The sequence below is a fragment of the Pinus tabuliformis genome, chromosome 7 (assembly GCF_031772625.1).
Source record: "Pinus tabuliformis cultivar Carrire ecotype Pingquan chromosome 7, CPIR1, whole genome shotgun sequence".
Lineage (NCBI taxonomy): Eukaryota > Viridiplantae > Streptophyta > Pinopsida > Pinales > Pinaceae > Pinus > Pinus tabuliformis.
The window spans coordinates 1,755,549,513-1,755,561,333 of NC_142293.1; the positions used below are offsets into that span (position 1 = coordinate 1,755,549,513).

The window sequence follows — 11,821 nt, forward strand, 5'->3', positions numbered from 1 at the left end:
CTTTTTATGAGCTTCATTAATTGTAGCTTTATCTTGACGTTGTTCATCAAGACGTTCCAAATAAATGAGGCGTTCTTCAAGACTAGAAGTGTCCAGAATAATTTCTACAACTAATTTAAGAGAAGGAATTTCACATTACATAGGGAAGATCGATTCCAAACCATAAACTATTTGAAAAGGAGTGAAATTCGTAGTGGTCTTAACCAACATCTGGTATGCCCAAAGCACGAGACATAATGTGATATTCCAATTGGATCGAGCATTATTAATTGTCCTTTGCAGGATAAATTTTAGGGATTTATCAATGGCTTCCACCTGACCATTGGCTTGAGGATAGTAAGGAAATGAATGCTCCTGCTAGAAACCCCACTTCAGAGCCAATTCAGTCATCATCTTGTTCTAGAAATGACTGCCATGGTCAGTGGTAATCTCCTTTGGAATATCAAAATGAGAAATGATTTGGATGAATAGAAACAGGGTTGTTGTTTCACCATCATTTACAAAAGTGGGCATAGCTTCGGTCGACTTAGTAAAGTAGTCCATTGCTACAATAATATACTTATGACACATTTCTGAAGGCGGGTTACAAGTTATAAAATCAATGTCCCACTTTTGCGAACAGACCAATGGTAATAACAGGAAAGCGTAGAGCTAGATGAGTGCACATTTTCTTAGTATAAACCTGACAAGGATGGCATTTTTTGACAGCTTCCACACAATCTTTGAAACTCGAAGGCCAAAAATAACCTACACATAATATATTTTGGGTTATAGAAAGCCCAAATAGATAACTACCACAAGCTCCATTGTGGCATCATTCAACACTGACTCAGCTTCTTCTAAGGTTAAGCAACATCTAAGTATTGAATCAACCTCACGACGATATAAAGTGTCACCAATAATAACATAAATTTTAGCTAAGTTACGCAATTTTCTTCGCTCAACCTTTGAAAAGTGAGAGGAAACTTTGAATTCTAAAGATATATTATAATATCTCCATACCAAGCATCTTGTGAAGAAATAAGGAAAAGATATTCATCAGGGAATGATTCCTCATAAACCATTTCTTCTTCATCGGTCAACTCTGAAATTAATTATGCAAATACTAAAGATTTTTTAGATTTGGCTGACAAGAAATTGAGATCGAATTCTTGTAAAATAGAAATCCATCTAATATATTTTCCCCCAATCACTCGCCTACTAAGAACAAACTGAAATGGGTTGACAGTCGCTAAGACAAAACAAATTCTAAGAAGAATATAGTGTTGAAGTTGCTGGATAGCATGAATAGCTACCAAAGCTAGTTTCTCTATAGGAGAGTATCACAATTCAAGACCTACCAAGCCTCGGTTCAAATAATAATTCTCATTCTCATGGAGAGCATCATCTTCGTGATCCATAACCATACCAATGGTTGATTCTTCCACAACGAGATATAAGAGGAAATCCCCACTATAATCAAGTGAACACGGTTAAGGAGTAGAGTTTAGTGGACAGAGTAAAGGAGTAGAGTTTAATGCTTTTTTCAAAGCATCGAACGAGCATTGAGCGAAATCATCCCATAGAAATGGAACTCCCTTTTTCAGCAATCTCATAAATCCTTTGTCATCTTAGCATAATTGATGATAAATCTCCTCAAGAAATTATCTTTTTCTTGGAGACTTTGAAGATGACAGATGGTAGATAAGGGAGGAAATTGAAGTATTGCCTCAACCTTGAAAGGATTTATGTGAATCCCTTCATTAGATACTATGAATCCAAATAATTGACTAGACCTAACAGCAAAAATGAATTTATTCAGATTCAACTAGATTTTATAATAAAAACATCGCTCAAAAATTAATCGAAGATGATGAGGATGATCAATTCCCTTTCAACAATGAGCATCTAGGTCATCTAAATAAGCTACGATGATATTTTTGATATTGTCGAAAGTGTAGGACATGGCCTATTGAAAAGTAGCTCCAACATTTTTAAGGCCAAAAGGCATATTTTTTATGCAAAGGTACACCAAGGGTAGATAAAAGTTGTATTATGTTGATCTTCAGGATGGATATTAGTTTGATTATAATCCGAGAAACTGTCCATTAAGGAGAAAATCTCATTTCCCACACATCCATCGATAATATGATCAATAAAAGGTGTGGGGAAATTATCTTTTGGACAAGCCAAAATCCCTAAAGTCTATGCATATGGGGATCATTCCTTGTTTTTTATCAACCGGGACTAGACTTGAGACCCACTTAGTCAATGGAATGGGGTATCTGAAACCCGCCTTAACTAGCTTCTCAACTTCGGCTTTGATAGTTTTTGCTTTCCTAGGGTTTTCCAACCAAATCTTTTGTCATATAGGCTTTGCATTCACATAAGTCTTGATCTCATGCTGAACTATTGATTTAGTAATTCCAAGCATTTCCTCATCAGACCAAGCAAACACATCATGGAACTCTTTAAAAAAATCGTATAAATTTGAATCTCTTTAGGGGAGAACTTGTCTTGGATGAAAACATTCTCTATTATATTGGGATTCCTAGATATGTTCATCGGAATAGTTTCAGAAATGAAAGGCATGTTACCTTCGGAAAAATTCTGTGTTGGAGCCAAAGGGTTTAAAATTGTGACTGTGGCACAGTAGTGACAATAGGTGTAGTATGAACATTTGACACAGTTTGCATTGGTTGTGTTGGATACACAAGCCTTGGTTGAGGTGGTATTGCTAGTTGCCTTTGACAAACTCTAATTCCAAGTTGACTTGAATATTGTGGGAAATTACCATATAGTTGTCCTCCGGAATAAGGACGATACAGTGAATAAGCATATTGCTCTCCATATGGTGGCAATCCAATATTTAATGGATACATAGGTCTTTGATGACCAGATTGCCCAGCATGATACTGATGTGCAGGATCAAAGTATTGAGTTTCCATTAGAGAAGAACCAGGTAGAATTTCAGTTGAGGACATGGGTGATGACCATGGAGTAGAAGCAACCCCAAAGTGGGTTCCTGACAATAATCAGTAACCAAATGAGACAAACAATTCACCATACAGGTGTGACTCAGGTGTGGTAGAAAACATCGAAGGAGTTACAACAGAAGATTCTGCTAGACCACCATCAAATGATACAGTACGGGATGTTGACATTTGTTCAGCCATAGTTAACTAGCCCAAAATGTTTCCTAAAGATTCAACGGGAACTTGCAAGGAAGCAAGATCAGATGAAGAAAAGTAATCAGGAGTAGTAGGATAAAGATTAAGCCTAGTTTCGAATTGAAACGGGGTTCTAGGTGTGGAATCTTTTACTAATTCCTCCTCTATGGAAATCAAATCTAGTGGAAGAACTTGACCATTAGGTCCGTAAAATATTTCTAGTGTTGATGAAAGCGTAGTTTCAACAGTGACTAATGTCTGAGGGGTAACAACTTCTAATTGTTGAAATTCGAAGTCCAAATGTTCAGGTAAATGAACAACAGTTTGAAAGGGAGGTTCCTGAACAACTTCAAGTTCACATGTAACTTTTATTAGAACTGGGATAGATTCTGCACCAACTCCTGGTTGAGATGTTTCAAGTTCAGAAGCACTTTCTGGTTGAATAGTTTCAAGTTGAGTATCAACTTGTTATTGGACAACCTCGATTACTGTTACACTAGGATCAGTGCTAATGTCCTCAGGTAATTGTGAAACTTCTTCTTTAAGAACAAATGTACCAGAAATACTTAGAGTAACTGGAGTCTCTATAGCTACCGAAACAAATGTTTCAGGTAACCCAGATGAAGAACTAGGGGTTTGTTATGTACTAGACTCAGTTAAATGAGACCACTTTGTCTGAATTGGTGTCGCTTCGGGAGGCAAAGGCGGTTGGCTCGCTGTTCTCTGCGAACGATGGGGTTTGGGTTGATTTTCCTCCATGATTGCTGATTAACTTTATCAACTTAAAATCAACTAAGGAATGATGATATTATTTGTGGTCAATTAATTTTTACGACACTGGAACACAACTTTGCTTTTTCATTTTTAAAGAGTCGAGAAAAAACAAAAGATGGCTCTAGTCTCCTTCGATGTTTAATGAGCCTAAAAGGACAAGTACTCAGATGATCCTTTTACTTTTAAATAGTTGAAAAGGAACAAAAGTGACTGCTCTGGAGATTCTAGAAAAGAGGGTTTACCAGACAAATCACAAAATTGAAATATACACCTTGGTGATAAATGAAAGAGAAATTACCAAGTACTTTACATACGATAGTCAATCTTCCCGAATGATGTGTTAAGTGAGTTATGATCGGTAAGGTGGCAGACTCGGCTTCCTAGGGATAAAGAATTTCAACCTATTGGGGTCTCCCACTATATACTCGATGGTACAAGGAGCACAATTCTGTACTAGCACTTATCGAATCAAAGAGGAGGAATCACCCAACCTTCAGTGAAAATGACAACCACTAGGTTTAAAGACGCTGGAACACATCTCTAGCCTAGACCTCTAGATGTTTTTCATTAAGTTCAAATGTGTTTTTAGATTAATTGATGTAAATTTTAAGTTGATCTTGCTTAGAAATTTGACTTTCAAGTTCACTGCGTGACATATTCTAAAATTCCTAGGAATTCAACTAGAATGAGAAGCACTCTTTCCATTTAATTTCAGCAATGAAAATCCTAGCTATGAGGGATAGAGCATACAAGTACTTTTTGAACAAGCAACAAAGAGCACAAACTAATTCAATTCCCTAAATCATTCCATCTAGCACACACAAAGTCAAACTCTAAAATGCAAATTGCATGTATTTCTTTTTAGTTTCTCTTAATATGAATGATGCAATAAGAAAAACTAATGCACAAATGATTCAAAACTCTTTTCATAAAAAAATGAAGATTTGTTACAATTTCTTTAAAAAAGGAAACAAAGACTGTATGACACTTTCAATTTTAAAGAAATGAATATTTTTGACACTTTAAATGAAAATACAAATCAAATGCACAAGTAAATAAATCGATAATTTATGAAGGAAGACTTTACGACACTTCCGTTTTTCGAAGAAAATGACAATTTTACAACACTTTTCTATCGATAAAACAATCAATCAAAACTACCTTTCGAGAATGGATTGCGAATGATAAAACAAATACATTAAAAACATCCAACAATATAGTCTAAGTAGGGCCAAATTAAGGGGAGGAAAAGCTGATTCCAGAGACAAGACATCATTGACATTCAGCAACTCATTCAAATAGGAGAAAATTGGCAAAAACTTTCAGTTCCTAGATGGGAAACTAATCCTAAAGGGATCAACGCGGGCAGTAGTTAGAGGCAGTGTGATGAATCACATTGAACCTATTTGGGAAGTGTACTGTAGCACACTGTGTCGTTCATCAGACTGCACTGACGACAGTAAGCAATTCTGAAAGCCATTTTGTCACAGTTTCGACTCAATTTTCAATGAAAGAGGACTGAAATCAATAAATGACCACAAGTACAATATGTAGAAATGTGTTAAGAGGATGATAAGATACTAGGATGGACAATATTTCCCCAGCGGAGTCACCAATTTGTTTCAGGAATATTTAGTGTTCTTGGACAAATGCCTAACCCTCTAGATCTAGTAGCAGATCTAGAAACAACAAACAAAGTAATCTTAACCTTTTCTATAATCAACGGATAAAACAAGAGAGAAGAGAAACCTACTTGTAGTTTTCACTAGCTCCTTGTCTCCCTTAACCAATTTTGTTGCTCCTTTCCATACTTGAGTCGCATGGAAAGTACCTTCACAATCACAGAAACAAAAACCCATCAAAGCATAATGATCTATTGCTTATAAATAACATGGAATAAAAAACATGAATACATATGAAAGCATTAGCGTATAATTATGTGTAATTTCTTCCCAGATATTATAAAGGATTTAGGAACGATATCCTTCTCATTAGTATGCAAATGACTCTCGCATACACTTGCATGAACATCACTTTCTGTTGCACCCAAATTTTCTCTTGAAATATCTTTACAAATCTTATTAAACTTTGACTATTGATGGGAGTCAAAATAAAAAGGAAAGTTTTGAATAGAAACAAGTTCATAATCATAATTCTTATGTTGAATTTGACCTCTCTAGAATTTGGATTCAAGTTGCAGAAACTCGATCTTCTCTTTTTCATTTGGCAAACAATTTTTTTTTTCAAAAAAAGTGTCCTTGCTGACTTGGAGTGTATTATGAACATTAGAAATCATTAGAGTATTTAATAACTCTATCAAGTCATTAATTCTCACCATTTTCTCCTTCTCACTATTAGAAAACAACCAATCAACTTTGAAAAGAGTGTTAGTTACCACCGAAGATGCACCCAATACAAACAAATTTACAATGTAAGATCAACAATGTTCTGATAAAAGTGGAATTATTGCAAATAAAAATTATGCCCTCTTAACAACTTCCAAAACTGTCTCCAAAAATATTTGAGCTTGTGACCTTTAATATACCAAATAACTATATAAACTTTGCTAAACACAATGCCTCCTTCAAAAATTCAATCTTATTGTGCATATATGCACTTCTAATACTCTAACTCAAACCACTATTTTTCCAAAACATTTTAGTCCCTTATTACCAAAATTGCAACACCCTTGAGTAAAAAAGTTATCTTACAAAATTACCAAGGAACGATTTGTCATACAGATCCACTTGTCCAACAAGCCCAATTCGATCATGCATTCATGTATCCCAAATACTCTATTTCTCTGACCATATCCAATCCAATGAGGATGTTGAATGAAGAATGTAGTGGAAGGTTTATTTCAAATTGTTTCCATATTTGCTAGGAAGGTTTTTTTGCCCAGTCAAGGGATGGATGGTATGTACATGGATCTGTAACTTGGTATAATGTAGCCTAAAAAATGAGGTTGTTAAAACGAGACATTCTTATCATTTGCCTTGAAATTAGAGAAATTCAAGTTAGCCGAAGTTTAATACTGGAGTTGAGCAAAAGTTCCAACTTTAGACATTTCAAATAATTTGTGTAATTGCGTTTAGAAGAAAGAATTTGCAATGGATTCTTCTATACTTGACATCAAGAATAGCATCTACAACACCGATGAGTTTCATATGTATTCTTTTAAGGTAAGGCCTTGTTCTAGATCTTATTCTCATGATTGGACTGAATACCCTATTGTGCACCCAAGTGAAAATGCTTGAAGAAGGGACCCTAGAAAGTGTCATTATAGTTGTGTTCCTTGCCCTGATTTTCGTAAAGGGGTTTGTAGGAGGGGTGATGTTTGTGAGTATGCATATGGTGTTTTTGAATGTTGGTTGCACCCTGCCCAAAATCGAACCCACCTTTTCATATATGCGACCAATTTCTCTTGCAAAGTGTGCCTTTTTCAGCATACCCTTGAAGAATTGTGTCTGTTGTATCCATTTGCTTGTTCATCAATTATTTCTCAAAGAACCATGATGACTTGATCAGATAAGATGGTTGTCATGAATCCTCTTGCACATAGATTTTCCTCTTCTATCTTAATGATGTCTTCCTCCAATTCTTGACAAATTAGCTTCCCCAAATATCCAATGTCACCATTGTCATCTATGAATACATCTTCTCATTATTCCTTTGGTGGTGGACATTTGGCACATCCAAACTTACTGACTTTGCACCTTACTAATGGTGTTATCCAAGCTAGTCACCTGTGAGAAGTAGTTAATGTTAGAGACATGCATCCAAAGTGTTTGATTGAAGGTGGTGATTACAAAGGACAACTTATGAATGAATTTTCTTGTCTCTTCACCTAAGCCAAAGGAAATGTTCCTATGGATATTGTATCTAGTAGTGGAAATGCCCCTTGGATGCCTAGAAAGTTCAAGACTCATAATGTTGCTCCAACTAACCTTGAAGATTTGTTTGCATCTAAAGTCTTCTCTCCTAAAATGACAACCTATGAATCTGCCTTTCTATCCGAGATTCAATCTCACAAATCAGCCCAGTTATCCCCACGGCTCTAGATTCAGATGTTGTCCTCATTTAACACACAAGTATATCCACAAGGAAGCACACAAGGCCAAATTCATATGTAGTATGGCGGCGTAGAGTGTTAAAGCCATAGTGTTTTTCTTTCACCACCTCTTGTTCAGTCTGCTTCATACAACTTGTCATCCCTTGGTCCCTTTTCATCTCTTACGGGAGAGTTGTAACACCAAAACTCTAATGGGTTTCCTTTGTCATCGATTATGAGTGCATGTGTAAACTCTAGGTTTGTCACATTTTCCCAAAGAGACAAATGAAGCTCTAAGTCTAGAGACCTTGGAGATGCTACAACTTGGTCATAATGGGGTTCTCCAAATGGTAAAGTAAATTGGGGAATTCAAAGGGAGGAGCTACAAAATTTTAGAAAATCAGCTTCTTTTGGTATCCGAAGTTCAGATGAACCAGATTTATTTCTAGGTTCAGAAATTGTTTAAGGAAGAACCAACGGAATCAATGGAATGAGGGACTATGGGTCGCTCTATAGATATAGCTAACAATGTACAGATGGAGGCCACTGACCTAGGTGGCTGGATATCTTAGATAAATCCTGATCAAATTGCCCCTTTAACATTGTGAATAGTTGATGGTAGCATTTTTGGCGATAAGGAATGGTCTCACATGATGATGATGCATTATTTTCATTTTTTTATTTCTATATAGATAGATTCTATAATTTCCTTCCTTTATCCATCCATTTTGTGCATGAAATCTGGGAAGTTGAAGATAAAGGAAGATTTGTTGATGTCAACATTTTTGTATAGTATTTGTATTGGAAGTGTAAGTGATGGGAATGACAAAAACGGTCAATGAAATAGGCCAAATGATGAATTGGTTTGTTAAAATTTTGGCATGGATCTTTTAGTTTATGCTCGTAATTTTTTCATATGTAGGTTCATACACCATGTTTTGAAGGAAAGCATTCCTGAGTGGTGAAATTGTGCCCTTGCAAGAAACTATTATTTGGGTTTGGCAGTGTCCAATGCTTTTAATACGCTGTATGTTGCACATTTCAAATATGGAAAAGTTGTAAAGATCAATTGAAACTCTTTATCAATGACATCTCCCCTCTATTTTTTGTCAATTTTATGTGGTTTATAGGTGGATCTTTGGGGTTAAATGAAAATATTTTCTCATCGTGTTGATGTTGTTAGACTTTCTCATGTAGTCAAGTAGTAGTTCAAAGCTTGCAGTAACTGATATTTTCAGTGGGCCCTACCTAAGATGGCATGCATGCTAATACATTTGTTGATATATAAGGTATTTTTTATCCCTCCCTTCCTAGGTTTGCAATGACCTCATGGTTGGGATAAATCTTCTCAAACCGAATCCGGGTAGTGGTTTGGGTTAAATCATGAGAACTATATTGGTAGCTTCAGTGTTAAACTCTATAGTAGCTTATTATTTAATATGTAAATATGTTTGTTTTTTTTAAATTTCCAACAATTGGATGTGTATTATCTTGACCATACCCAACGTAGACACTTTCATTATTATGGTGGTTGTATCTTCATTTGACATGTAATTAAATAACTGTTTTTGGCTTAGCCATCATAATGCATTGTTAATTTAGGCCAAATTCTTTTGGTTGATGTACTTTGGCTAATCACTAGCACTACTACAAATGAAAATTGAGTAATCAAGGTTTTTAATTTGCATTCTAGACCTGATTTGGAATTTAATTGTGATATATAATATGACTGGGTCCACTTCCATTTATCAGTGTTTTTATGATGACAATTCCAAAAATCTCTGATATCCATTTAACAAGTGGATCCAATAGGAAATTTAACTACCATGTATTAAGACATCGGCTTCACAGTTGACCTTAGGAGTTTTGTGATGGTTCTTGTTTATAAATCTCTGACAGCCCAGATCTGATATGCAACTTAATTATGGTTTTTAGATGATATTGGGTCCGTAGCATAATATCACAAATTTTAAGCGATTACATGTATAAACCTTCGATGCTCCTGATTATATGATATAATACTCTACTTTCCACCTACTTATATCTTCTCTCTTCTTATTATATGTTTATGAGCAATGATCTTCAAGCCCAACCTGAGGTTTTATGACTCAAATGATAGGCTCACCTATTCAAACATGTTTCATGCTCAACTTGAAGCAATGTCCTTGACCATGAGATATCTAGGTTACCATGGTGTTAATATAGTGGTGGAAGAAACAGGATGGCCATCTGTCATGGATCATACAGAGGCAGGGGTGAGCTTGCATAATGCGATTTCTTACAATGATAGTTTGATCAAACATGTGACCTCCATGGTAGGGACGCCATTGTGACCAAATAGGTACATTCATACCTATATTTTTTCACTCTTCAATGAGGACCTAAAGATAGGACTAAGATTAGAGTGCAATTATGGGTTGTTTAAACCTGATATGCCAATATCTTATGATGTGGGCTTGCTGCAATTGCTGGTAATTAAATTGTTTCATATTTTCATATTTTTTTTTTCAAATAAGTGCAGTTCGTCTTGACTGAAAGTTCAACCCTTCCCAGAATTGGTTCTGAAATGCCTTACTGGTGAAGTCCTGATTGTAGTTTGTTTTGAAGGTTAAATACTCTTACATAATTATTGGAAGCATTGAGACTTTAGCTTTTATTTCTAATTTAATTTGAAAATGAGTCAGAGTGTAGGTCCATCTCCTTCTCCTCCACGCACTGGTGGGCCTGTTACAGCTCCTCCTACACGCACTGAGGGGCCTATGACAACTCCACCTATAGGGAAAGTTTGGTGCATTACCAAGCTAGGAGCAAATGAGAAAAATTTGCAGGCAAATTTGAACTATGTTTGTGGACAAGGCATTGAGTGTAGGCCTATTCAACCAGGAGGTCCTTGCTATTCACTGAATATAATGGCCTGTTGTGTTTCTTATGTCATCAATGCGTACTATCAGGCTAAAGGTCGAAATAGTTGGAACTGTGATTTTGCATAGACTCGGGCTATTACTACCATAGATCCAACTATGCATGTGAAATTATTGTTACAATTGGAAAATAGGGAAAATCTTCATGTGGGTCATCTTATTCATGGCTGATAATATTTTTATTAGATTCCTCTCATCGAGAGGTGTAGGATTGATATAAAGATCATCCAATTCCAATAAGTATTCATGGAGATATGAATTTATTTTGATTATGGAAATATTATCAAGCCGACCTACAACTCATGTAGGCTCAGAAGCCCAACAGTCGCATCTATTCAAACACCAACATTGTGTATAAATATAGGGGGAATTTTCCTCATTTGAAATCACTCATTTCATCACATCTCTCTCTCTCTACTGCGCAGAAAAAAGTCTCTTCTTTACTACGGAGAAAAGGGTCTCTCCCTCACACATGTGAAGCCGGAAGCTACTGAAACTGAAGCTGAAACTAAAGAAGTAAAGTTTGACCTGCATGGACCAAAAGATCTCCTCATCTAAACTATGTTGTAGGTTCATCTGAACCTCCTTTCAAAGCCGTAACTTTTGGTGGTGGAATCAAGTCAATCTGACGGACGATTTGCAAGATATCGACTGCCCTAGTTTGAAGGAAGCTGCTGAAACTAAAGCTGCAACTGCAGAAGTGAAGTTTGACCTGAGTGGACGAGAAGACATCCTCATCTGAACTATGTTGTAGATTCATTTGAACCTCCTCTAGAAGCTGTAACTTTTGGTGGTGGAATCGAGACGATTCAACAGTCGGTTTGTTAGATATTGTCTGCCCTAGTTTGACAATGAAGCCGCTAATGCTGATGTTGTTGATGTAGGGTTTCCTACTGCTAATATAAATCAGATTTATTGTACGCTTT

General features: G+C 36.0%; 1 pseudogene; it reads left to right on the top strand.

Annotated features, from left to right (window-relative positions):
* The first annotated feature begins 6,882 nt into the window (after positions 1–6,882).
* Positions 6,883–8,440, top strand: LOC149255376 (zinc finger CCCH domain-containing protein 30-like; annotated as a pseudogene).
* The last annotated feature ends 3,381 nt before the right edge of the window (positions 8,441–11,821 follow it).